This window comes from Tiliqua scincoides, chromosome 12 (genome assembly GCF_035046505.1).
Source record: "Tiliqua scincoides isolate rTilSci1 chromosome 12, rTilSci1.hap2, whole genome shotgun sequence".
Lineage (NCBI taxonomy): Eukaryota > Metazoa > Chordata > Lepidosauria > Squamata > Scincidae > Tiliqua > Tiliqua scincoides.
Genome location: NC_089832.1, coordinates 15,700,034 through 15,705,944, shown reverse-complemented (window position 1 = coordinate 15,705,944; position 5,911 = coordinate 15,700,034). Strand labels below are relative to the sequence as shown.

Below are 5,911 nucleotides of genomic sequence, written 5' to 3'. Positions count from 1 at the left end.
AATATTTGCCTTTAGTATAAAGCAAAGTCCGAGAATACTCCCCGAGCCTTTCTTTTTCACTCAGATCTAAATTTCAGACAACAACAAAAACTGGAGCCTGCCTTGTTCTCAATATGTGGGAGAGTGGAGCTGCTCGAAGTAATTTCAATTAGCACTAATGGCCATCACCTCTGTAACATCTTGAAGGACTGATGGAGTAATAGACTCCAGGCTGCATTCAGCTTCTCTCTTAACATTTGATACAATTGCAGTCCTTCTCCCTCCAGTTTGTCCATTTTTGCTGACAGTTTTGCTGTGCTTTTCTATTCTCTCTTGCTGTTACTGTGTAATGTATGGAGTGTCTAGAGAGAGAGAGAGAGAGAGAGAGAGAGAGAGAGAGAGAGAGAGAGATTGTAAATGTTGGACGATTCCATTTGCTGGTCTTCTTCTTCACATTCCCTTCCCCTCTATTATTTATTACCATTCACAGTTCTCTTTTGCTCTACCCCCTATGCTTTATGGGCATAACCCTCCATCTGGTTGAATTTGGGTTACTGGTCTCTCCCCCCCCTCCCCACTTCCAGACACATACAAATTTCAGTAGAAGGATGCCATGACAACACGTTTTCAACATTCTTCTGTAATACCTCTTGCATGCTAGTAATATTTCGAGTAGGTCTATCCATCTATTTATCCATCTCCAGTGTTTCTCAAACTGTGGGTCGCAAGCCTCTTTCAGGTGGGTCCCCATTCATTTAAATGTATATTTTATTTTTTAATATATGAGACAATGCTACTATGGTATGTGACTGCATTTGGGGAAACGTTAAAGGTGTGTACTTTTAATAGGTTACGCTGCATATGCTTTTAACAATGATAGTCAAATGCTTGTTTCTGGTTATCAACTGCCTGATGATGTCATACCTGCTTAATGACATCACTTCTGGCCCTCATCAGACACTATGAATGCTATTCAGCCCACTAGATGAAACAAGTTTGACACTCCTGTCCTAAACTGACTTGGAAAATGAAAGTATATTCTGTCCAATTTTTAAAGGTGGGGGAAGGTGAATAAAATAGTGCAGATGGAAGGAACCGCTCTTGTGAATGTAAATAGTGGTGAGATGGGAGAAAGGACCTGCATTCCCAAAGGCTCTCATTTGCTCAAGTCTCTCCTTCGTTGGTTCTATCAGATATTTGCTTGCGGCAAAGCCTGATCCGTTAGTTTGAGAAGTGGAGAGGGTGTTAGTGGAGGGTCTCTTGACCTTACCATTTTGCCCTAAATATCATAAGTACTGTGCAGATTCACTCAAAAGAAAGGAGCTATATTTCATTGTTAAGCTCTCCTGAAGAAAATACAAAGACATGGAAAAAATGCTGACTGTTTTCAAGACACTGAACCTTTGATTTAACAGAATAATGGGAGGAAGGGGTGTCCATTAATGCAAAAGTCCATTAAGGGTGCAATCCTAACCAACTTTCCAGCACTGAACTTAGTAGCAATGCAGCCCCAAGTTAAGGCAACAAACATGCCCTTACTTTGAGGAGGCCCCCTTGACTGCCTGCCCACTGCAGGATGCAGTGCACGCCACATTGGCACAGCTATATCAGTGCTGGAAAGTCGGTTAGGATTGCGCCCTAAATCTAAATTCATTTTAGACAATGCACGAAACATTTGACGAGCTTTTGATGAAGCCACCAATGTCCGTTATTTTCAAAGCCAGTTGACATTGGAGGATTCACTATATCTAGAAAATAGATATCTTATCTCGATATATATCTAGATATAGCTATATCTAGATGTAGACTTCTATATCTAGATATAGATTTCTATATCTAGAAAATAGATATAGAAAATTCACTATATCTGGTGGGATGGGTGGGGGGGACGAGATGAGATTTCCAGACCGATTGACGTCCAATTTGTTTAACATCGAATGCACCAAAATGTGTCATTTTACAACCAGAACACAATATGTAAAATGCATTTTACACAGACTTTTGAGCACCAAACTATCAGCACTGATGATGTTCACGCTTGTCAGAGAGAGACCAGATGCTGGTGATGTGTCATGTTCCTTTGTAAGTGAAATGAGTAATTTGAAACTGGCATCCAGGGTGGTTACAGTGAGGTTACAAGGAGATGCAATTGGAATTCCGGTTTTCTGTAACTAATACATTCCCCACAGATATTGTGCCTTTAGGAGCAACTGTGGTTTGTTCTTTGCCTGATCAATATATGTGGCCAACTTTCTCTGATTACCAAAGTGAGTGTGGTTTTTCTTTGTATTTTGTGCTGATGTGCTTGTTTACACATGCTAGTGGCATGGAGTGCCTGCCGGAAGAGCATGACCCAGCCCAGTCTCATGACATTTGAATTGGCCTGATGCCAAGAGAACTCGGATACCACAGGTCCCAACAAAGGCCACAACCTTACAGTGGTCTTAAAAGAATGCCCAGTTACAATGCAGTCTGGGCATATAATTTCTGCATTGGATTGCTCGATGACTCCTCTCCAAATTGTCTTGTATTACATGTGTATAAAAATGATTGCAATGCAGGCACCCCCCCTGTATCCGTGGGTCCCATATCCATATGCCCGTATCCATGGTTTCACTTAGCCATGGTTCACAGATCCCCCCCATCACGCAAATGACTTATATTTGTCTGATTGCTGCCCTCCTGCTTCTGTCTCTTCCTTCTCTGTGTCTTTACTGTCTGCAACTAACAGGAATCGAGAAGAGCTTGACAGGAAGTGGGTTGGAAATGTTGTGTCATTTTCAGCCCTCCAACCCACTTCCCAGTTAGCATTAGCTCCTGAGACAGAGTAGACAGCAACAGGACGACTGCAATCAATCACACTATTCAGGGAATTTGTGAACTGCTTCTTGTAGGATTCGCTGCTATCCACAGTTCCTGCTATCCGTAGTAGCAGCAGGAACCTATCCCCATGAATACGGGGGTTACACTTGTATGTTACTGTTGTACATCATTTTATAAGCCTCAATCAAGTCCCCATGTAATATATGATATTGTGCATTTCTATTTGATTAAGTTTGGAGTGTCTACCTCCATTGATAGGCCAAGTTGCCTGTAGACATTTTTCTCTCTCCTAATTGCTGCTCCTTGACAATGAAACATCAAAGACTAAGGCAATTAGCTCCTCTTCCCAATTAATCTAAAATTTCTGTGCTCCGCTGTCAAAAAAAAGCATCTCTGCGTCCTCACACAAGTGAGCAAACAGCTCCCCAGATTGAGCTGGGTTGTGACTAAAAAGAAGTGCTACTGGGAGAGATGTCTTGAAAGGGACACTACTGAGTCTCAAATATTAAGATTTCTTTTTAAAATTTCCTTTCACGTGTGCATTTTGATTAGAAATTCTCTGTAGGGACCAAACTTCAAATCTCTCTCTCTCTCTCTCTCTCTCTCTCTCGCTCGCTTGCTCTTTTTCTTTTTTTAAAGCTTTGAGCATGTTCTGTGATCAAGCATCTCTTCATAGTAAATCTTAAATTCTCAGATGCTGCAGGCTGATAATTTGAGATGGAAACTTGGTACAGTTTCTGTCTCAATGTAGGGAATATACATCCTGAAACTTCTAATACTTATGGCCCAATCTTATGAGTCTGCTGTGTCATCAGAACTTGCGTTCTGGCTGAGCAGCACACTTTATGCCAGTTTCAAAACGCGATGCACCGTAGAGCACAGCCTGGCCGTCCCAGGCAGTGAGTAGTGGTGGACAGGTGACAGTGGCCTCCAAGTTAGCCCCAGTGCAGGTAAGTTAGCACAGAAGGTGGGCAGTGGAGTGGAATGGAGCAGGGACTGGGAAGAGAATGGGTATGTTGAGGGTGGGAAGAGGGCAGATGTTGGCATCAGCAGTTCTGATGATATCCTATCCCCATTTCTGGCCTTGATCCACTTACCTGAGTCCACTTGGACTTGTGCCAGCAACACTGCTGATTTACCTTTCCTCCACCCAACTTAGAGTGTTGGATATGGGCAAGAGCCACCAGAAGTTCTTCTTCTTCTTTAGTTCTTAACTTGCATTTGGGAAGCACGTGGTCCTCTCAACCAATACACTACTGCAGGTGCCTCTGGGATCCGTGTGTCAGTCATGACGTGCTTCCACTCTTTGGAGTTTCTCTGGGAAGATTTCCTACTACAGGTGAGGGGTTGGACTAGATAATCTGTGGGTTTCTTCCAACTCTTTGATTTTATGAAGTTGGCCAACCCAATCCTGAAGCCCGTGGCTCCACCGGGTGCAGCTGTGTCAAGATGGCAATTGCTGCATCCAGAGTTCTCCTCAGGGGAAGTGGACCTTTATCCCTTTCCCCCAGGGAAAATCCCACGCTGCGCAATGGTGCTTCTCAAGTCTGCACTGGCTATTTTGACAGTGCAGACTTCAGAGACTCTGTGTCAGAACTTCCAGCCCAACACGGAGTACAGGAAGGGGAGCTCTACCCAGAGGGGAAGAATCTTGAGGACTGGTATGGTTGGCAGCCTTCAGTCTTGAAAGACTAGGGTATAAGCCTACAGCACATTCCCGGTATTCCCAGGCGGTCTCCCATCCAAGTACTAACCAGGCCTGACTCTGCTTAGCTTCCGAGATCATGGTATAAGCCTACAGCACCCGGTATTCCCAGGCGGTCTCCCATCCAAGTACTAACCAGGCCTGACCCTGCTTAGCTTCCGAGATCAGACAAGCTTGGGCATGTGCAGGGTAACAGTTGTATGCTGTTCAATAAATGTTGCATTAAACAATCAATAATTGTTTTCTTGATACACCTGTCGATGAACACACACAATCCTATGATTTAATGCAGCATATGCAGGTAGAGATAAAAGATTCTGTTTCTTTAACACTTCATCATATTACGACATTTTAATTTCCAAGTGAGTATGATTAATACCACTGGGGAAGTAATTTATCATCAATACTAATTCAAATGGCAGAGGGTCTCTAAAAATCAGCTGGCAGTAATACTGATATCCTGCTGAAACTTTGCTTTGCTTTGATAAATTAACACTGTATCTCATTAATAGTGAATTAATTTTTCATTGTACCAGGCAAGTTCTTGGTCTGAGAAGAATGTTCCCTACTGCCACAAAATATAATCTTGTTATCGCAAGTTGGGTTTGGAGAAATGCGTTTGAAAACGGCATCACAGTGTGATGCTGTGAGTTGGAAAAGAGGAGGGAAGAGGGTGCCTTGAGTTTCAGCAATAAAATCTAGTAATGAGATGCACCCAAACACATTATGGTTGCTTGGGTGGTGTTTGCAACATAGCACCCACCTCCATATGGACCTCTACCTCCACATTTCCCTGGACATAAGAACATTCAGAAAAGAACGGGGGAACATAGCAGGTAGTGTGGAAAAGAAGAGAATGACAGGCTAGAGCTTAAGAACATAAGATCATAGGAGGAGTCCTACTGGATCAGGCCACAGGCCCATCTAGTCCAGCTTCCTGTATCTCACAGTGGCCCACCAAATGCCCCAAGGAGCACACCAGATAACAAGAGACCTGCAAGGCTTCCTGGGAATTGTAGTTAAGAACATAAGAACAGCCCCACTGGATCAGGCCATAGGCCCCTCTAGTCCAGCGTCCTGTATCTCCCAGCGGCCCACCAAATGCCCCAGGGAGCACACCAGATCACAAGAGACCTGCAAGGCTTCCTGGGAATTGTAGTTAAGAACATAAGAACAGCCCCACTGGATCAGGCCACAGGCCCATCTAATCCAGCGTCCTGTATCTCACAGCGGCCAAATGCCCCAGGGAGCACCCACGACAACAAGAGACTTGTATCCTATAGCCACTCCCCTGCATCTGGCATTCAGATATAGTTTGCTTCTAGAACCAGGAGGTTGCATATACTCATCACAGCTTGTAATTTGCGCTGGACTTTTTCTCCAGAAAGCTGTCCGGTCCCTTTA

General features: G+C 43.8%; 1 pseudogene; it reads right to left on the bottom strand.

Moving 5' to 3' along the window:
* Nucleotides 1-4,594: 4,594 nt before the first annotated feature.
* Nucleotides 4,595-4,711, bottom strand: LOC136663466 (5S ribosomal RNA; annotated as a pseudogene).
* Between the last annotated feature and the right edge of the window lie 1,200 nt (nucleotides 4,712-5,911).